At 32.8% G+C, this 23190-nt stretch overlaps 1 protein-coding gene across 3 annotated transcripts in view; it reads left to right on the top strand.

The window, feature by feature from the left end:
- Positions 1-23190, top strand: part of LOC132703989 (RING finger protein nhl-1) — a 159653-nt gene that overhangs the window by 80061 nt on the left and 56402 nt on the right. The window contains exon 1 of one of the 3 annotated variants that reach the window (XM_060673571.1): positions 14307-14517. The exons of the other annotated variants lie outside the window; for them this stretch is intronic. The gene's annotated coding sequence lies outside the window, so the exon portion shown is untranslated. Of the gene's footprint in view, positions 1-14306; positions 14518-23190 lie in introns of those variants that run through there. 3 annotated transcript variants of the gene reach the window in all.

Here is a 23190-nt window from a genome sequence, read left to right as displayed (position 1 = left end):
AATCACTGCAGTACATATAGCAACGTGAAAGCTGCCGTAGCCGAGAGAGTTATACGTACTCTCAAGGAAAAATTATTTATATATTTTTCGTTAAACGGCACCTACAAATGGATAGATGTTTTATCCTCTGTTGTCGAAAAATATAACAGTTCCGTACCATGATTTAAACCTAAATTTTAAAGAAAACAAGTATTCGACTCTGTATGATATGTTTGCTAATTTTAGACACTCTTATTACGGGACGTCCAATGAGCCAATTTTCACACCGCAGCATTTCAAAGAAAAATGTCCCATTACACACATCGATTGTTCTCATCAAAGAGAGTCTCTACAAACTGGTTCCGTGTTAATGCGAATTGAATTTGAAACTAGCGCTAATATCAAGAAGGATACATCGGTTTATTGTCTCATTTTACATGACAAAGTATTTAGTTACAATCCGCTCACTAAAATAGTAAAACAAATGTAACGGATTTTAAAAACCCGATTCGCAGATGTTCAAAAAATTTGTCATAAATATCAGGCGAAACAATACATTTTTGACAGTTGTCATCATGCGGATCGTGGCACTAGATATACAAGGGTTTAATCTGAAGGATGGTGAAGGTTTCGTCGCTAAAGAAATTGCAATTTACGACGGAAATCAAATGGCCCACCACATAATGAAGCCGCCGAGAGATTTTTTAACGTTGACTCATGCTGATAAGCGAAGCGTACGTTGGCTCGAACGTTTTCACCACGGATTAAAATATAGTACAGGTCTTATAGACTATAACTTTATCGACGAATTGGTTAGGCGTTTGGTTGAAACCGCGGACATTATATACCTCAGAGGGCAACCGAAAATTGATTTTTTAACTTCGAAGATCCAACAACTACAGCTACACCTTCCTTTGATTGTTAATATAGAAAAATTCGACGACAGTTGGCTGATACCGCTCAAATTTGAATTGGATCGACCTCAGTGCACCTTTCATATGAATGGTGGATTACGCATGTGTGCCTTACGAAACTCTGTATTATTATTCAATTGGTTATATGTTAAAATTCCTATATGAAAATGACAATAAAAAGATGTGCTTTCAAAATTTGCAATTTTATTTTGAGCGGCAACATATAAAACAGACTAACGCAAAGCGAGCAAATCAAAATTAATTCTCAAGTGTTAAGTGATGAATCGCCCCATAAGCAACGTCGATGAGCTTCCCGCGGAATACCTAATCAAATACGTGAAATCCTACGACTTGCTGGCTATGTGGCATAGGTTATCCGACAAGCAGAAAAACAATTTCGACCTGCAGACTCATTTGCCTTGTTTTATTCACTATAATCGATCGGATAGTAGAACTGATATCGACGGACCCGTGCCTCCACAAAATAAATGTCCGCTTTGTTTGAGTGTTATAAAAAGTAGTTCATTGATTTAAATCGCCTCAATATAGTGAGAAACATGGCTTTGTTAAGTGCTCAATATGTTTTATTAACAGCGGTAGTGCAAAATATGTTCTACTTAAATAAACCCAATGGGGTTATCGAAGCGTACGTTTGTTTTAAAAATAACAATATCAGTGGCGTTTGGCCGGAAGAATGGAGTCAGCTGTATCCCATGACAGTTAACGGTAACGATAAGCTACACATTTTTGGAGCAAGGTTACCAAACGTTACCGCTCAATATCTAAATTAAAAAGTCCGTTTGGTTTTCTTTGATCGCAGTTTCGGCGACCACGGCGAATGGCAAACGATTGCTTTCAATAATAGCAGCTATCGTAGTGATAAGGAGGAAAATTTTGGGACAGACTTCCAAAAGGTTTTGATTCTACTGTATCTAGTTACGGATGCTTGTTTCCTATTACTATCAAAGTGCTTATACAAGTTGACAAAAATTCATTGCTCCGCCCATCTTCGCAAGTAGGGATATGTGGATGTATGAATTGTTCGCATATATTCCAAAACTCTTAAATCGACTGTGACTCAAAAAGTGTACTTAACGCAGCCAAAAAAAAAAATTAAATTGGCCACTGATGTTGATAGGATTGACGAAAATATGCTGTTTGAAATTTACAACACTGGCGTTCGTTTCACCAGCAGAGACGAACATACGGATTTTCAACTAGAAGAGTTCTTGGATTTTCTCAATTTTCTAAACGAAGAAGTAGGAGAACATCTAAAGTGGAACGACGTTTTAGCACACATCGGTGACGACATAGAGGTGATGTATTGGAACGAAGAAGAGCTTTGTGATTTGAAGCTATTAAAAATTGGAAGGTCGCAAATGTTTCTGGAAAGAGAAGATATTGAAAAAATTATGTCAAAAAGGCACAGTCTTTTTAAAGCTATGAATTTATACCGAAATGTAAATATACATAACCGAGATGTAAATATATATAATCAATAAATAATTTTATTAGTAACACGTATTTGGTTTATGTCATTTTTCATTTAATTCCTAAACATATACTGCTCTATAATTTGTTTCTGTCTGACCGCAAAACAACATACACCACCAACTTACTTTAAGTCAAAAAAGGGACCTGGCTAACTCAACTTGCCATTTGTTAGCGATATTTCATAAAAATGTTACATCATAAATTTTATCGGTGCACATTTATTTAATTTAATTACATTTTACGCGACCTCAACGACCTTTTATTATATTTATGCGGAACCAGAACAATGCAATTTCGCACAAAGTAGCTAACCTCGGGGTCACACTTGATGAATTTAAACAAAATTTCATCACATTAGCAAATATGGAATATAAATGCTTTATTTACGTATAATGTTTTTTATCGTTATCAGATACATTGTAAGTTAATAAAAATGTGTCTATTGAATTCGCGCATTTCTAATATTTCCCTGATTAACAAATTTAAACATATCCGATGTCAATACTACCTCGACGACCTTTTATTAGTTGAATTCTCTTATCGTCGCCGCCGCCGCGAAATCGTCGTCGGCTAGGCTCGGCTAGGCTCGACTAACGTAGCGCGCGAAACGGGTTCGAGGTTCGAATCCCCCGACCGCGCGCGACACACCGGTCGCTTTTTTCACCTCGCGCAAAAATACGTCAAAACAAAAAGGCACTAACGCAAAAACTACCCCTAGCGGGGCGAAATTGCCAAAAAGGCACTAACGCGAAAACTACCCCCTACCCCCCAATAAGGGTGACATCTGGCGATCGAAACCTGAGCTCTCAATGGGCGGCGACATCTCTCGTAGAATGGTCAAACTAATTTTTTTTTTTTCGGTTGCTTGGGAATCTGTAAATTTGCAATCACAAAATCTCCCCCGGAGGACGGGGGATGGTCAAGTAACGAATAATAACTACTTATAATATATGATATTTTCAATTATATAGGATGTTTCCTAAAAGGATGGTCATAAAAGAATGGGATCCCTTATTTTAGGAGACTGCTATACTTAAAAACGTAATTTCTGAATTCGGAAATCTAGATGTGGCGTTTTAGCGCTCCTGATTTTTCTGCTTTTTATACATGATTCACTAAAGTATATTTGCAAAGGATTAATTGCAGCCATTGTTACACTATTCTCTGCTTCTGCTTAATGTTAGAACACAAAATAACAATATATATATATATATATATATATATATATATATATATATATATATATATATATATATATATATATATATATATATATATATATATATATATATATATATATATATATATATATATATATATATATATATATATATATATATATATATATATATATATATATATATATATATATATATATATATATATATATATATATATATATATATATATATATATATATATATATATATATATATATATATATATATATATATATATATATATATATATATATATATATATATATATATATATATATATATATATATATATATATATATATATATATATATATATATATATATATATATATATATATATATATATATATATATATATATATATATATATATATTCCGAATATTTTAATCAATCACTTTTGCTGGTTTACATCTGTCCGATGCTTTTCCAGAGCAGTAAAAAAACATTTTTATTCATTTTTTTTTTCATTTGTTTGAATGAATTGGTAAAAATTGTGTGTTTACCTTTCTGCTCTCTTTTTTATAACTTGTAATACCCAACACTAAATAAATATCTAACTATCTATATATTTTTGTATATTCTGGTTCCTAGCCCTATATAATATCATAATATATTGAACGAATTAGCAAGGGTTCAGTAAAGAATGTAATTATTTCATACAGAGGGGTTTTCAAAGTCTTACCAACTTGACGAAATTTAAAATTATTTTTATTTGGTTTTTGTATTGATCGATTTGAACAAAAAGTGTGACTGATAAAATTTTAATCAATTTTTGTTTATCATGGATCACATCGTGTTCCTTTACTTTTTTTCGGGTTCAGTAAAAAATTTCTCTTCTTTCTTGCTACTTCGATGATTTAAAGTTGTTTCAAATACTCTTTTTTCCCATTGTTTTCGTTCTGTGTGCATTAGAATTTGTCAGCTTGTATTCGGTAATTATGTTCAAGCGAAGACGAGGTGACTTTTTAAAAAACTTTATTTTCAAAATCCCATCGAAAATTAAGAGTTTCTGCAGCAGCAGTTACAACAAGAATAATAATATTACTTAAAACTAAGATTTTATAGGTTCGTATCCGAAAAGCTAACAATGTGAATCTCACGGTCTCTTCATAGTACCATCGTAGCCAAATGCTGACATCGTAGATCTCACGGTGTCCTATCCTTATTACGTAGAAATCATCAACTCCTCCCTCCTCAAGAAGCAAACATAATGGAATAAGTTTACTCCGGCTGATTGGATTTATTGGGTTCGGATTGATTATGTTGACAGAAGTTTCTTTCTAAAAACGATCATTAGGGCTGCAATGACCGCTTGAAAAAATATAATAACAATAATATTAGTTATTAAATTTGTATACATAGGCTGACCAATTTCTTCAATCGGTTGTAGTTCATTTGTTATCTGTTTTAATTGATATAGGTCTTGCAAGTTAATTTGACTGATGTTCGCTAATCTGTGTGACATAATTGGTTTCAATTCTTCTATATAGACTTCAGGTAAAAGCAAAGGCTTTTCTTTCATAATTTTGACATTATTGTAATAATTTTTCTTGCCCAAGGTAATTTGGCAAGCAGCTGGAATTTCTATAAGTGTTGGAATATCGATCTTAAGGTATCGATCAATTTTACACTTAGCAAATACCAATGTATTTTTAACAGGTAAGATAAGCACTTTTTCTTACGTTACTAGCTCTGCAAGTGGTTGTAATAATTCGATATGGTGTTTTCGACAGTTGCTTATAGGCTGATTTTCAAACAATTGAATCGTGCATTCATCCTTCGAGTTGTAGTTTTCGTGGCAGTAGAAAGTATGCTCGATTTCGGGACAGCAGGACTTTTTGAAATGCATATCTTCTTTTTCTCGTGCGACATAGGGGTATTTTGGAATAATTATCGTGTTATTTTGGATAACAGGAAACAGGTGATGGAAAGAAAAATATTTAAGCCTTGAAATAGGGAAGAATTTTGGTAATTCGTTTATATCATAAATTGATTTTAAATAATCGATCATTTTCTGAATTTCCAAAACAGAAACTATTGAATTGTGTAAAGCATTAGTGTGTGCAAACACAATTTCTTTCTCTAAATTATCCAGAAAATCTATCAGGTTTTGACAGTCAAGTATAATTTGGGATAAAACACTTTGAAAGGTTATATATAACTGAAGATTATTGATCGTGTTATCAACAGATCCTTTTAATATATACATTGCTTTCTCTAGTTGGTTTTGATTACGGAGTACAGTCGAAATCGTTAAGTTATAATTATCAATCAGCCGTTTCGATAAAGATATTTGAGAGTTTAAAGTTTTCAAGGGAATTAGTTTGATATCTTCACATTTACTCGTCGAAGGGCTAGGGTTGCTAACGCCTATGCCACTAGGATCCTCAGGAGGTTCATTTTCCTGCGAATTTAATTTTTGTTTAGATTTTGGTCGTTTGGCAGAATTTTTATGATACGTTTATATATTTATAGGTTGTTTGATTTTTTAGAGTAGTTTTCCTAAATTTAGGTAAAGCTTTATTACGTAACTTAGTACGAATGTAGACCGGTTCATCAATATCGTAATTCAGGGGGTCCTCGCGTTCTTTGTTTCTTTTATCAATTATTTTTTCTTTTGTTTTTTAATTATTTTCCGAAATTAATTGGTAAACCTTTTTCGAACTCTCTTTGTGTTTTTGAACATAGTCCGAAATTATCACGTGGACACTAATGTCAAAAGGATTTGTGTCATTTATATGACCTTTGATTATTTCAAAAGGCGTAAATTTCGTGACACTGTGTATGGAGTTATTATATCCTAATAAAGCGCGTTTTACGATTTGTTCCGGGTTGTATTGTTTATGTTCCTCTTTAAGACATCGATATGCTTCAATTATAGAAGAATGAAAACGTTCCACGGGGGAGTTAGAGTTACTGTTCTTTGAAGTGGTATAATGCAACTCAATTTTATACAATTTGCAAAAGTCTTTATTTTGAAACTCCGTTCCACGGTCTGACGTGATTTTTAAAGGTAAACCATGGTGTGATACAAAAATTAGGAGGCAACAATGACAGCTGTTCCTGCCAGACTTTTAAGAGATTCTGTCGTGATTTCTGTCGTATTTGTTTTTCTGGCATGTATCACAAATATTTACAAACCGCTCGATATCGTCGGTCATTTTAGGCCAATAGAATCTAGTGGTCAATGCTATTTTCATTTCAGAGATGCCCCTATGGCAAGTTTTTGTAGTGTGGTAAATTTTTAATTTTTCCTGTTGTTCGTCCTGGGATTCAATATCCTCTAAGAATTTTGAATATGGAACAAACCTGCAGGAAGAATTTAGAAATATTTTTTGTAGTGTTAAAGTAAAGGTTTGAGCTAGTTTTTCGGTTCTAAAATAAAGTGCATAAAGATTTTTGGGGTCTATAAATTCCTTTAAGAATTTAATTATATGTGGGATAGGCTCAAGTTTTGGAAATACTACTAAAATTCTAGTGTTATTGAAAATATTTGAAAATTGGCATTGGATTCGATTAATATCTCCTTCGGTTACAATTATTTGATTTTGATAAATATTCAATATTCTTTCTGTAAAGGGAATGTTAAAAATTGGATCTAGTATCTAGTAATGGCGGTTGATTTTGTGAATATTGAGCGGGTCGCAGAACAATGTCTGACAAAATATTTATTTTCTTTTGGGGTTTGTTGCCTAGAATTGATTCTAATTCGTCCGGATTTAATTCAGGTAATTCTTCGGCATTTTCCAAGAATTTCTATATAGTTTCGTTCGCGTCACCGAGTTCATTAGTCGTAGATAAAGTTTCCAAGGCGTTAAGGTCAATGTTTTCGCTGCTATCTACGGGATTTCGCGAAAGTGCGTCTGCGGCTTGGTTTTTCTTTCCTTTTTGATATTTTAAAATACAATCAAACTCTTCGAGTTTGAGACGCCAGCGAATTAAGCGACTATTTGGTTCTTTTAAACTTGAAAGCCAGATTAAGGGTTTATGGTCCGTGAGGACAGAGAACTTTTGTCCAAACAAATATGGTCTAAAGTATTTACAACCAAATACAATTGCTAGCAGTTCCTTCTCGATGGTCGAATAGTTTATTTCCGCGGGGTTTAACGTTCTGGATGCATAACTAATTGGATGACCATTTTGTGATAATATTGCTACTATAGCATAATTTGATGCATCAGTTGTTAATTCGAAAGGTTTGGTAAAATCGGGGTATGCAAGTACTGGTTCTGATGTTAGTATATTTTTACAATGTTGGAAACAATCCACAAATTCTTTAGAGTGTATTGTATTACTTTCTGGTTTTTCGTTAGGCATTGAGTTAATTTTTTCATGATCTTCGCAAAATTTTGTATAAATTTACGATAATATCCGAGCAAGCCTAAAAATTGTTTAATTTCTTTTTGTGTACGGGGTATCGCAAATTTTTGAATGGCCTCGATCTTTTTCGGGTTTAGTTTGATGCCTTCTGGCGTTACTACGTGCCCTAAAAATTCGATTTCTTTTCTTAGGAACTCGCATTTGTCCAGTTGAATTTTTTATTTTGCATCAAGTAATTTCGAAAATACAAGGCGCAAATTTTGAATGTGTTCCTGCAAGCCTGTACTAAAAATAATTATGTCGTCCATATAGACCATACAAATTTTATTCTGAAGATCTTTAAGAACTTCGTCCATAACTCGGCGCATTTTTCAATCCAAATGGCATTCGTAGATATTCATAATGTCCGTTTTCCACGGAAAACGCTGTTTTTTCTATCGAATTTTGTGCCATCTCGAAAAGTATTGTGATCGTCCTAACTTATCTAGTATATCAGAAATGTTTGGAATGGGGTATCGATCGTTGACTGTTTTAAGGTTTAATTTACGATAATCTATTACTACGCACCACTTTTGTACGTTTGAGGCATCGATTTTTTTTGGAACGATCCAACCGGGAGAGCTCCAAGGGCTCGTTGAAAGACGGATTATACCTTTCCCTAACATTTCATTTATTTGTTTCCTTACTTCCTCTTTATGGGCATACGGGTAACGATATGACTTTGTGTGTACCGGAACTTTGTCAGTGGTTTTCATCTCGTGTCGAATTTTGGATGTAAATGTTAGCGCGTTGCCTGGTTTATAAAAAATGTCTTTAAATTCGTCGCATAATTTAGTGATTGATTGCTGCTCTTCTGAGTTCATGTGGGATAGCCGTATTAATTTTGTTATATCGATTTTTAACGGAGAATTTTGAAAATATTTATCTTTATCGAATTTTTTTATGGTTTCAAAAGAATATATTTCGAATGCTTCCTGTATAAACGATTCTACGGGAATTGGTTGCAATAAGGTCGTGTTAATGGTTTTATCGGTGTGGTTTTGTATTTCAACGGGTGCGAATCCGTTTCTCGCGTGGGATAGGGTTCTAGGAATAAACAAGTTATTTATTTCACTAGGTGGTACTAAAATATCGCCTTCAAAAACGCTAACTGGCAAATTCTTAATAATTTTCTCATGAGAATTTATCGAAAATGAAAATTTTGAATCTTCGGGTTCGCGGAACTTAAAAGGAATTTGAATTGTTTCATTCGAAAGTATTTTGTTATTTAAGTCAATATTTAAATTCATTTTCATCAAATCAGTTAATCCAATAACGCCATCGAAAAAGTCGTGAAAATCAAAAAGGATAAAATCGATTTCGTAGTCGATACCAAACTCTATAAGTAGAGCTATAGTAGCTTCAAATTGAGTGTTTTGGCTGCCTACGACTGTTTTTATAGTATTTTGGGCATTATAAATACAATTCGAAAAATATTGCTACCAGTGTCTATTAATAATTTAATATTTAAAGAGTTAATTTGCAAGTAAGGAAGGGGGTTATACGAAGATACGTTTATTTCAATTAAGTTGGGGTTTCTTCTTGGCTGGTTTCGCAAAAATTTTGGGATACATCTAAGTGTTGATTGCTTTGATTTTCTAATTGATATTGTATTGATTCATCGATTGTCTCAAAATATTCTTGAGGAAAATTATTTTCAAAACGCGGGTCCAAATAATCTAAGTTATCCTCAGAGTCTTGGTTGTCGAAGTTCGTCACGTCATTTGAATGTAATTCTTCAAAGACAAAGCTATTTCGCGTGTTTGGGTTCGATCGGAAATAGTCGTTTTGGTTTCGATATTGCTCTCGTCTTATGGAAGGTGTCATAGACGTTGTCGACATAGGTTCAGGTTTGGGAAAATCGCGTGGGTTTGTTTGTCCGGGCTTAAATACATTTTTTGGTTTACCGAAAACTTGACTGTTGGTAAAGTATTTTTGAGGGGGTAGTTGTCTGGGCCTTACGTCAACTGGGCCAGTTGGAAACATTTTTTGTGGGGGCTTAAACCAATTTTGATTAAAAGGTTGGTGACCGAATCGCGTTAAGTTACCAAATTGTGCGGGGTTACTAAATTGCTGATTTGAAAAATTGAGGGAGATTGAGTGGAACAAACGTATTATTGCTAAACGGTCTTTGATAAAAGTTTTGAAGATGTTGATTTGTCGGTGCACTATTTAAATTTTGGAAGTTCGGTTTTTGAGATTTATAAGGCTCGTTCAGAGTCCCATACAATCTTTCAAAATTTTCGAATTCATTTACATATGCCATGGCGTCTTCAAGACTTTGCGGTGTTTTTAAATGCATATTGTTTTTTTAGACGCCTGTGCACCCTGCGATAAATGTATTTAGGGCGGTTGGATCATAATGTTTAATATATGAAAGCTTTTCTTCCGGTGCATATTTAGACTCGTTACTTATATGCTGTGCAATATCGCTCCTTAATAATTGAAGTCTACTTCCAAAATTTATCAAGTGTTCGTTTTTATTGGGCTTAGTCCTAACTAATTCTGGGATTAAACAATTCAGATCTCGGCGATCAGAAAAATATTGAGTCAATGCATCTTTCAATGCTTTCCAATCACTAATTTCTGTGCGATTACCTACTAGAACTGCGGCTCTGCCTACCAGTTTTTCCTGGATACATTCAAAAATATGTTTATTTAATTCCGAATTTGCAAGGGAAGCGTAACCATTAATTAAGCTTTCGCATCTATTGATAAACTTATTTAAGGTATTGCTATCACCTTCGTAATGTTGAATGTTTTGCAATTTTCATTTAAATAAATTCCAATTTACTTGGTCTGTCATTTTTTCTGATATTTTTCTTTCACTAAAGGTTAGATTTTTCAAAATTTCACTAATTTCAGATTCTACGTCACTACTTAATGCTTTGAAATATTCGCAGCTTGTTTCTGATTCACAATTTAACATCAAAAATTGATCGATTAAAAAAAAATTATTTCCCTAACTACTTGACGTCCGATACGTCTTGCCTAAAATTATCCCTATTAAAAGCCTTAACGGAGGATGTTAAAGGGGCGAAAGGAAAAAATCGCACTTACGGTTTTCCCTTCCCTGATCCTTTGTTACACACTGCCTACGAGAGTCTTCTCTGGGTTCGCCAACAAGTTCTTTGGATTGCGCTGTAGCGGTTGAAACCACTCCTCAGGGTAGCCTAATTCGGTAAGTGTCACTTGCGACGTACACACACGAATTTTCTCTGCTTTTTGGTTTTCCGAATTCCGACGGTACAATCCTACTGACTGCGCCAATTATGTTCAAGCGAAGACGAGGTGACATTTAAAAAAACTTTATTTTCAAAATACAATCGAAAATTAAGAGTTTCCGCAGCAGCAGTTACAACAAGGATAATCATATTACTTAAAACTAAGACTTTATAGGTTCGTATCCGAAAAGCAGACAATGTGAATCTCACGGTCTTTTCATATTACCATCGTGGCCAAATGCTGACATCGTAGATCTCACGGTGTCCTATCCTTATTACGTAGAAATCATTTACATAATTCGGTTTGCAGATCAATATGAAAATGTGTGTTTCATTATCGTTGGTATCGTTCTACTAGAATCTAGTTCGGTGGTTAAAGATTTAGGTATATTATTCGATAGCCAACTTATTTTGAAAGATTAAATTTAGGATTTGTTAGAAATAGTTATGATGCTTTCCCGGATTATCTCTTCACCATTTCACATTTCACCATTATCTGCTTGATATCAATGAGCTTATCAGTGTTGAAAGAAAGTTTTTGTGTACCGGTAGCATATAGATTTAATACAGATTTTTGCACTGGATTTAGGATAGGCTATCCAAATTGAAATAAGTGGTCTCCAAATTATTCATTGTGCATATGCGAAACTCAATAAAAATAAAACTGGTTAATACAAATAACTGCCAAAATTTTCAACTACATCGGTAAAACAATACTTAACGGAACCAACCGAAGCAATATTTCCGTACAAGATTGATATACCGGAAAATGCAGTTTTACGATAAATGTATGTGGGCATCAGAAGTAAGTTCAATTTGGATTTCTGGAAAACCATTACAAATTCAACTCAAAAGTCAAGTGTCCATCACTGAAAACTAACCAAAACTAATAGCATTTTTCCATTTTAAAATGAAACACCATGTATATTTTTTACTCTAATGTTCGTAAATCGCAAACAGAACAAAAAAGGTAGAATTATCTGCACATTTTTCTATTAAATATTACTCCATTTTCCTTATATTTGTTTATTTGAGCGTATGAAGGAATAATGATAACACCAATTTCCACGAGCAGAGATATTGATCAAAGAACGCTCTGCAAAATAATGACAACTGTGCCAAATAGAGAAGTACTTGTCAAAAAAATAGTTTTACTGTGTTAATTATTGTATGAGTATTGTTAAATCAATTTTTCAAAAATCAACCTATGTCCACAGCGCGTTCCACAACATGAACATTTCTTACTGCGAATCTTTTTCGAAGAAGGAGACGAAAAAATTTTATTGTAAGTGAAGACATAGGAATTGATGTTCTTGGATATTTTGAAGCATATCGTGATAATCCTTTTCGAAATATAGTCAAAGACTCTAACCTATCTTTAAACACTATCCAAAGGAGTTAAAAAGCAACCCAAATTTTGCGCTTATAGAATAGCTTGGGTGCTTTTTGGCAGGGGATGCAGAGAGACGATTTTTTATGTCATTGGTATGTTAACTTTTGCCGAAAAAATATAAATAATTTTCGGTATATTTCGTGGACTGACGAATCAAAATTTTCAAATTCTGAAAATTATAATCCAAAAATCATTATTATTGGTCAAAAGAAAATTTATTGCTAGTACATGCCCGAGGTCCACAAGTGCGTTTTTATTACTGAAATTCTGGGTGGTGTTCTGGATGAGCTTTACCTCAAAAGTAGGCAGAATTCAATTTCCAACACGATGGCGCATCAGCTCATATCTTCCGAAGCACATACGATTTTTTTCCAACCATTTTCTACAATAAATGTTTTGCTACAATTGGACCTATTCCTAGACCGGATATAACCCCACTTGATTTCTACTGGTAGAGTTATTTAAAGGACACGAAATTTATAAGGAAAAATACCAACACGTTGATGTTTTGAAGGCTGCAATAAGAAAAAAAATAACCCAGATAGATGGTAGAACAATACTAAAGGCAATTCGGTCAATAAAAAAACATGCTCAGAAATGTATTGCAGTATGACGTGCTGCTTTTGAACACATCTTAAAATAACTTTGATAGTTAGTCATAAGTTAATTAGGATTTTAGTTTTTCTTATTTCCATGTTTCTTAATCTCAAATAAAAGAATAAAAGATCAATACAATTCCTTGTAGAAAAAGATTCATCGGGAGATTAAAAGTTCCAGTCAAAAACAGTCTACAAGAGCAGACTCCTCAGCGAAAATGAAACTGAAAGCTGTTTCATAGTTCAACCAACGAGATATTTAAATTTACAGGCAGGTGATACAGCTATGGAATCTACTGCAAAACAAAATTAATATGCATCAGAAAATAATCACACCCATAAGATATTCAATACTTTAAGATTGAAATCATCTTTACAATTTCCAAGTAAATTTCAATGTTACAAAATTACCTAATTTGCTAAAAAAAAAAAACATTTTCTCCCTTAAATATATTTATTTTTTTAAATGCAATATTAACAAATATTTCCAATTTTTTTGATAGATTTTGACTGATGGAATATTATATATAAAAGCTATATAAGCAACAGTTATTCGCTTTTTGAGAAATTTGATATATTAAAATTCTTCATTTTTTAAAATATCCGGTATTTCAAAAACGAAAGAGGCAAGAAAATAGGACAGGAAAATAGCAATGTGCATGTTTACAGATAAGTTACATAAGCCGCAAAAGTGTCCATCATGGAACACTGAAATAAATTTTAAATAGTTGCAGAAGACTCATTTCGTGTAGGAGTAACAACGACCGATAAAATTATACAGAATTACAGAATATAAATTTGGGAGAGTTAACCTTTGCTGTAATACTGAAAACTTCCAAACGTAACTAGAAATAATAACGTTTCACCATAAGAAGTTCAGAGGTGATAAATTTCTTACATATTCCAGCTAGTTGGAAAGAGTAGGAGTTGGTATTTTTTATTTAATTTATATCTTTTCCCCTAAACTTTTCCAAGAAAATGTGTAAATATGTGTCGTAAACGATTCTCTAATTATCCAAATTTAACGCTCCAAAAATACATCCAGACCTAAGAAAACGAAATATCAACCCACACTCAATCCCCCGTTTCACTGCCATACTGGCGATTTTTGTTTGTGCATATTTTGATGCCGAAAATTAGAACGAACGAACTGTTTAAACCGAACACTCGGTCTAAAATAAGATACGCGGACCTTCAATATAGGTGATAAAACGGAGTCGAACTGTGCTGCTGCCCGTCTAAAGTTTCGTTCAAGACAGACCGTGCATTCTTTTGTCGTGTGATGATTTTTGTGATTTGACTTAGTGAAGGAGACTCAAGCTGCATCATCAATCAAGGTTAGAATAGGCCAATGCCACTTTTGAGCTTGACGTTTGAAACCTGCTTTGAGCAAACGCGCGAGTGTGGTGTTACATTACCAGATAGTCTGCCACATTTCAATTCTCTAACGATTAGAGCACACTAGGAGACCATTTTCTCTTATTTTCAAACATAAATCAACTAAATATAATAAGACAATAAAGAGCGTGGTAAAAATATTTTTCAAAAACAGGAACTAAAATATTTTTTTACTGTGTCCCTGAGACTCTTTCCTCTAACTAATTACTTTTTCAACATCAGACCTGTTATTTATCTGAACGTAAGTCAATAATCTGGGGTTTTCTCAGAAACTAAAGCACCTTGACATGTTAGTTAGTTAGATTTGAGCAATTCAACACCTTTATGATTATCGAAAAATAGCTTCAATCAGAACGACCAACGGCTACTTCGAACTGGACTTCATTTAAAATCCATGTGTTGGATTTCAAGAAAATTTTTCTTGAAATTCAAAAATTCAAAAATAAAAACAACTTTCGTCAAAATAAAGATATTTATTCGTTTAATACCAGACAGCAAACCAAAATCATATTCCTTATGGCAAATATAAAATTTCGTCTAGAACACTCTGTATACTGGTGTTTCAAATCTTTAACAGCCAACCTGATGAAATAAAATGTAACTCTTTAACAATTTTTAAAATCAGATTATAGCAGTATCTATTATAAACTTCTTTATATACCGTAAACAGTTTTTTTCATAAAATTATTCGATTATGTCATTATATATTTTTTTACTCTCTCTATACATTTGGTCTGTCATTGTAAACTTACAAACTATACAAATTGTTAAAACATTTGTCTGTTTGTAAAATAAAAGTATTATCATTATTTTTATTATACTGCAAGTATAAACCACCTCCAGTTATAGAAAATCAGGCTGTTAGAATCTACAGTAAAACAGTAAAATATTACAGTTATTGAAAAACAATCCAAGGAAGCGCTACTAACTGACATAGGGGTCCCAAATAACTCTAACATAGAAAAGAAATTTAATGAAGAAAAAAAAGAGAGAATTAAAAGAACTGTGGAATCTCGAAGAGGCCAAGATCATTCCGGTTGTTTTGTCATGTATGGGGTTGATTCTAAAGAAACTGAACACTTCACTCAAGGACATTGATATTCCCTAGTCAACCTACCGAACAATGCAAAATTCTGTTGTCCTGTATGCGACAAACATCGTAAGATCATTTCAAGAATAGAGAGACGCACGAAAGTCTTACCGTTAAAGTCGACTTCAACTGAAACAAGCGGTGTAAAAGCCGAAGCGTAGAAATAATGATAATAATAATGATACACTTTAATTCAAGTAATCAACAATTTAAAAATAATAAATTTGAAGAAAAGGCATAGTTTACCTCAATGCTACCATATATGGGATGTTTTTTCACTTTAGATCAGAAAATTAAAACATGAGAAAAAAATGTCTATTGGTGTTTTATAAAAAAACTTCTAGGCCATAAAAACCAGGTTACAATCAAATATCTGCAGCACATCCACTAGGGGACAATAAAAGTGTACGAGGGGAAACTAATCAAAACTAATAAAGAACAGAAATTACTCCACCGCTAGCATTAATAAAATAAGTTTAACTTGAAAAATGATATAAGTAATATTATTTTTTGACCTACATGGCATGCCCGGAAATAATGCCTGAACCCTTCCAGGAACTCTCTGGAAAAGTTTGACTTTCCGTTTAATAAAAGCACAAAACTATTAAGATTTATTCATAACTGTAACGCATACTTGAAAGTAATTTAAAGCAATAGAACCCCTAGTTTTACATCACATTTTATAATTTAAAGTAAATCCGTTCTTCAGATACTTCTAATAGTTGCCATTGCCATTCAAAGTTCTTCTTGTCTAAACATTACATGATAATTCTTGTGACACTTGTCCTCGCAGCGTTTCAAGGACAACGTTCTAAAATTAAAATAAATAAAAACGAGATACGTTAAAGGTTTGGTAATTCAGGAATAAAAAAGTTAATAATAGTTACCGAAAGCCTGAAAAAAGAACCTGGGCTTCTGAAAAACGGGAAAATTGTACTGTCATTGATATAATAATATCGCTACTTTCCCACATAAGACCTTCTTTCTCCTCTTACGATATCTACAAAAAGGCTGAATTAACATTTTTTTTTTAATTTTCAAAATTGCTTTTACGAATTTTTATATTTTGATTTTGAAAATAATATATATTTTCGGAGCGCGAGCATTGAAGATGCCAAGTGAGATTTTGGCAAAACGTCTGCAGGATTCCAGTCGGAGTTCAACGAGCGAACGGATGATATCCCGGAATATAGTGTCATCACATTTTTCCATCCGTGAATCATATATATATATATATATATATATATATATATATATATATATATATATATATATATATATATATATATATATATATATATATATATATATATATATATATATATATATATATATATATATATATATATATATATATATATATATATATATATATATATATATATATATATATATATATATATATATATATATATATATATATATATATATATATATATATATATATATATATATATATATATATATATATATATATATATATATATATATATATATATATATATATATATATATATATATATATATATATATATATATATATATATATATATATATATATATATATATATATATATATATATATATATATATATATATATATATATATATATATATATATATATATATATATACCAATGGTATAGAAAACTAATTGGATTATTAAGTCCACTAATTGAAATCGTAACTTTGTATATTCACTATCATTTTGGTACACTAAAAATTTTCTTTTCAAATAATGCTCTTTTTGCCAAGTTAAACAAAGCTTAATCTGATTTTTGAAGTATTCGCTAAGCTATCATTTTTTCGGTGCATATGACTCACTCTTAGAATATCATAACTTTTTTTTATTACGTACTTATAGGATACATGTATCGAAAATTTCGATTTAGTTCATACAATTTCGCTGCATGTTCGCAAAAATGGAATCGACAAACAAAAATCGTCTACTGCGTAACGCATCATCCAATTTTATTTCGAAATGCGAAACTCGTATTTTTAAAAAACGATTTTTTATTTAAAATACAAGTAACTCAATAATAACTACTGCAAGTAACTCAATAATAACTACTGCAAAGCGACTTTTAAGACTGCCTTATCCTACGGTTAGCGCGCGTATTTATACTATAAAAGCAGCTGAATAAGCATATGTGTGATGTTACTATGTTCTTATTACATACTCATCACAAGTGGCTATATAACTCCTCCCACCTCATCGGGGTTCATTTTCGAGAGTTTTTAGTTTTATACCCACCTTTACATTTTGTTTTCTTTTTAATAACACAAACAGTAATTGAAACACTAGAGATTACAAAAGTTAAGGGTTTTAGAGGGTGATTTGCTAGGTTTCGTGCACTTTCCATATCTTCTTTTATATTTTCAACATTAATTTCGCTTAACTGTAGTGGTTCGATATTTTGAACCAATTCTTCATTAATAACTATTGACGGAAGTTTTAGTCTTAAATTAATTACGTCTCCTTTTTGAGAGTCATAGTTATTATTTTTAATTTTAACATTACACTCTGCGGGCAGAATTAAAGATGCTTTATTTATTATTTCAACACTTTGTTGATTTGGGCAATAAAAATATATTTTCTCTTGTGAATTTGGGATAACTACAATAGAGTTATCATTTAATTGGGTAGCTGAGGTTTCTTTATATTCGATTGGAATCATTGGACAATGATTAGATAAATTCATTGTTTGCGGAATACAGGGTTCGTTTTTATTAAGCAGGTTATTGGGGCACAAAGATATGTTCTCGATTTTGTAGCAGTTTTCCTTTAGGTTAAAGAAATCGTCTGTCGACTTCAAAAGATAGGGATTGTTTATAACGAATATTTTATTATTAATTGGTATGGGGTATATACGGTACAGATCATAAGGCTTGTTAAAAATAAGAGGTACAGCTGCATAAAATATTATAAGGTCATTTTTGATCGCGACGTCAGCGTGCGCCACTTCGTAGTATTTAATTATATTATCAAAGGAATTCGTGTTTTCGGATCAAGTTTAGAGATAATATTTTTAAGTTCTTTGTATTTAAAAATGCTGTGGTGCATTACGTTTATTTCAGCGCAGTTGATGGCGGTCTGCACATTTATTCATATTTCATCGATAACGCAAAGATTGTTTTCCAGGTTGTCCAGTAAGATAACGAAATAAGTTATAGTCGTGATTGCTTGCTGATTATTTTTTATATTATTCAGCTGAGCGTCTATGTCCTTTGTTAGCCGTTTAACGATCGTCTGGGTTGGGGATACGTCTTGGTGTACGGTTTCTTGATTTTCTTGAAGAATTTTAATATATTGGTCGTATCCATGACCATCAGCTGAGTCTAGAGTTCCAAATAAATATTTTTGTACTTTTCCAACGAAATTAAAGAGTCCTCTTTTAATACTTTTTACTGGACTGGTGTAATGATTAATAAAGGTTTTAATAGTTTCCGCTTGCTCAATAAGATCTAGGGTCCGAGTTACTAATAAGTGACCTAAGGGCGTATTTAAATTATTTAGTGTAGCATTAATTCGTTAAAGTGTTGATTTCGTTAATTTTCAACAATCCTGTAAGTTAGTCAAATTAACATGATGAAAGTTTGTTACAACATTACTGTTTTTATATTGGGCACTTACGATTAGCGGCAGCAGGAGAATGGCAATCTTCATTCTTACCTAGAAATTATAAATGTCTTTTAACATCTATAGGGTGCTTTTGATTTTTAAATTGAATTAGTTTATATTTAGATTGTAATTTTTGTGTTCCGAGGTGTATTTATTAATTTATTAGTACCTTCGGGTATCTCGGGGTCATTTTCGCGTTTTTGAATTAGTTTTGCTAAAACATTTGCCTTTTTGCATTAAGTTTTATATTTATTTTTTCATTCAGCTCCTTAAAGATTTCCGCAAGTTCGTACACATAATCTGTTTGCAATTGATTTAGGTTTGTCTCAAAATTTAGTTGATCATTCAAATTTCCTTTTAGAATTTGGAAAGGAGTATACTCATCGGAAGAATAGGTAAGGTCGAAAATACTTTGTAGCCCACACGATGAAAAGAAATTCTTTTTCTATTGTAGTGTAATTAAGCTCTGCAGAATTAAGTGTTCGGCTAGCGTGTGCTATCGGTAGATCGGTTCCAAGGGTTCCTTGTGAAAGAATTGCTTCAATTGCATAGTCTGAAGCGTCTGTTGTTAAGATGAAGAGTTTATTGAAATTCGGGTATTGGAGTATAAGATCATTAGTTAAAATATTTTACAAAGATTAAATGCGGTAATAAACGCTTTATCATGAGTTATTTTAACGTTTTTCTTTAAGCAATGCGTCAATGGTTTAGTAATTTTTGCAATTTTTTTTATGAATTTCCTGTAATATCCGATAAGACCAAGGAAGGATTTAATTTCTTTAGGAATATTGGGAATTCAATTTTTTTTAATGGAGTTTGGTTTAACTCCGTCCGGTGTTATAACGTGTCCTAGGAATGAATTCCACTGTTTTCTTTAGGAATTCAGATTTATCCAACTGTATTTTCATATTGAAGGATGCGAGCCGTTCAAAGATTAATTTTAATGAGTGCATGTGTTCCTAAAACGGAAGCGTGTCGTACCGTCGATCCAATGCTCTGAATGCTCTGACAATCCCCCAAGGGTAATCCAGAGCACAAATGCACGATTTGGTACACTGCTTGCAATCGATTGGCAAAAACACACTGAAAAGGATCCTACCGACTGCGCCAATTTTATTTCGAAATGCAAAACTCGTATTTTTAAAAAAACGATTTTTTATTTAAAATACAAGTAACACAATAATTACTACTGCAAAGCGACTTTTAAGACTGTCTTATCCTACGATTAGCGCACGTATTTATATTATAAAAGCAGCTGAATAAGCATATGTGTCATATTACTATCTTCTTATTACATACTCATCACAAGTGGCCATATAACTATCCCAAGAGCGATTGCATAAAAGTCCTCTAAGAGGACTTTTATAAATAATAGCATAATAAAATTACTTGTATGCCTAAAAATACGGAGTATCCTAGATGCCTAACTACCTAGACACGATTTATGTACATTCGCTAGCGGTGCTGAGCAAAATTTATTTGAGTGATTATTATTTGAAATACAAAGGGCACGCTTAAATATACCGCCAAACTTAACGCTCCGTATAGTCACAAGATTTATTTCCCATGTATACATACGTGCACTACCATAACGCCGTACAGCAGAAAACAAAGTTTGATTTGTAGAAAGATCATGCACTATGTAGATTTCTGTTGAGTGACTATTTCTAACGTATCACTAGGAACAGCCTCTGAAAAAAGGCCATGAAAAATGGTTAGAAATTATTTTCAAGTTCCTGGAAGTACAGGGTGATAAATTTAAGATGCTCCTATATCTTATCTTAAATATAGAAGGTATTGACCTTAAGTATATATTTTATTTATATTATTTTTATGTATGTGTTATAGTTTTTATGTATGTGTCATACGAAATTTTTAGTAGTTTTTGAGAAAAATGAACTTTTCCATTTTTTTGAGGAAAAGCAGATCTTTGGGCATTTTTATTATAGAACAAACATACAAGTGGTTAATATTTAGTGCTTTGACCTATCTATGGCGAAAATATATTATACGGACAAATGACCATCCAAATTTTTTTCTCAGGCGGTTTGTGATGATTTTGGTTATAAAAAACAGACTAACTGGTCTGTAATTTTCTATATTCGTATTGTCGCCTTTTTTAAAAAGAAGAACGTCTTCTGCATTTTTCCAGGATTCTGGAATCCTACCTTCCTCGAGGCATTTATTCAGTAGGATTATGAGTGCTTTTTGAGTATCTCTCCGCCCATTTTAAGCATCTCGCTTGTGATTTGATCCTCTCCTGGTGCCTTACAGTTTTTGAATTGTTTCTGAGCTGCTTCCATTTCGCCATTATCGACAGGTTTCAGTTCTTCTGATTCCACTTTCATAATAGAGTTTGTCTTGTCATATCGATCTTGGTTTGGGTTTGCTATTAATTGGCTGTATAGGTTCCGATAGAAGTCCTCGACTGTTCTGATAATTTCATCCATTTCAGTAATAACTTCTCATCGGCTATTTCTCATTTTCTGGATGGTTAGTTTGCCTTTCGATTGTCTAGAAAGAAGAACTCTCATGTTCCCGTTGTTTTTTATAGTCTCTTCAATCAGTTTTGTATTCTGCATCCTTTGATCTCTTCTGATTGCCGTCTTAAGTCTTTTGTTGAGTTCTTTGTAGTTCTGTGAGCCTCTGTTGGTGTTTCTCCGTTCTTCTATAAGTTGTTCTGTTTCTAGGCTGAATTTCGAATTTTTATGTTTTTTTAGTCCAAAAACTTTCTTTACTGCTGTTCGAATACTGCTGGTAATTTTTGTCGAGAGTTCGTTTAATTCCAGTTGTCTCAACTCTTCTGTTGGTAGTTTCGCGTTTATGCATTGGTTGAACTCCTTCTCTTTCTGACTTAGCTCGCTTATGGCAGGTCGAATATTTCTTTCCATTTAGCGTTTCCTTTCTAATCTAGTGTTAATATGAAGCTTTGCTCTAACTAGCCTATGGTCGCTACCAGTGTTAAACCGGTTGATAACTGAGACGGCTGAGCACATTCGGTTGTTCGAAACAAGGATGTAGTCTATTTCATTTTTGATCTTGTCATCGGGGCTTATCCAAGTCCACTTCCTATTCGGATTTTTCTTGTAAAATGTGTTCATGTGTTCATGTGTTCATAAACGTTCTTTGTTAAGAAAATTCAGCATTGTTTGTCCTCTCTGATTTCGTGTTCCAAGATCGAAATTTCCGATATAGGGTGGGTCTGCCGGGGATTTGCCTCCTATCTTGGCATTAAAATCGCCAAGTATAATAGATAAGGTGGAGTTTTCTCCGTTTTTGGCGGTAGATAAATCTTCATAGAATTGTTCTAATTCCTCATCGGTCGATGTGGAAGTAGGTGCATATGTGCATATGTGCATATAATTTGAAGACTGATAATTGCGTTCAACTTGTATATCACTCTGTCTGATGGCTAGACGTTTCTTTCTTTTGTGAGTTAGCACAGCTACGCCTTCGGTATGTGAATTTGTTTCCGAGTTCTTCTAGAATAGGAGGTGCCCTGATCTAAGGATGGTAGTCGTTTCGCCTTTTAGCCTCGTCTCACTAATTCCAAGGGCGTCCCATTTTATGTTCTTTAGTTCGTGTTCTAAGAAGGCGAAATGTTCTTCACTTCTCTTAGTGCGGATATTATATGCTCCAGCATATAAAGTTTTGTTTGAGTTGCTTCTTTTTTGCACCCCATCTTCTCACGCTGATCCAGTGCGGGTTATACCACCGTGACTCGGTCGTCAGAACCTCGTCTGTATTAGCAGGGCGCACCACGTGGAAGTGAGGTTGACTTTTGAGGAGGAGAGGCTATAAGAGTCGCTTCATTTCCCTATTGTATCATAACGACCATGGCTAGATACCTATAATAATGTTAAATAAACACTTAGTTAGAATAGAATATTATATAGACTT

Source organism: Cylas formicarius, unplaced genomic scaffold (assembly GCF_029955315.1).
Source record: "Cylas formicarius isolate icCylForm1 unplaced genomic scaffold, icCylForm1.1 PGA_scaffold_6__28_contigs__length_40554024, whole genome shotgun sequence".
Lineage (NCBI taxonomy): Eukaryota > Metazoa > Arthropoda > Insecta > Coleoptera > Brentidae > Cylas > Cylas formicarius.
Note: the sequence above shows the minus strand (reverse complement) of the source record. Positions and strands in the feature narration are given on the sequence as shown.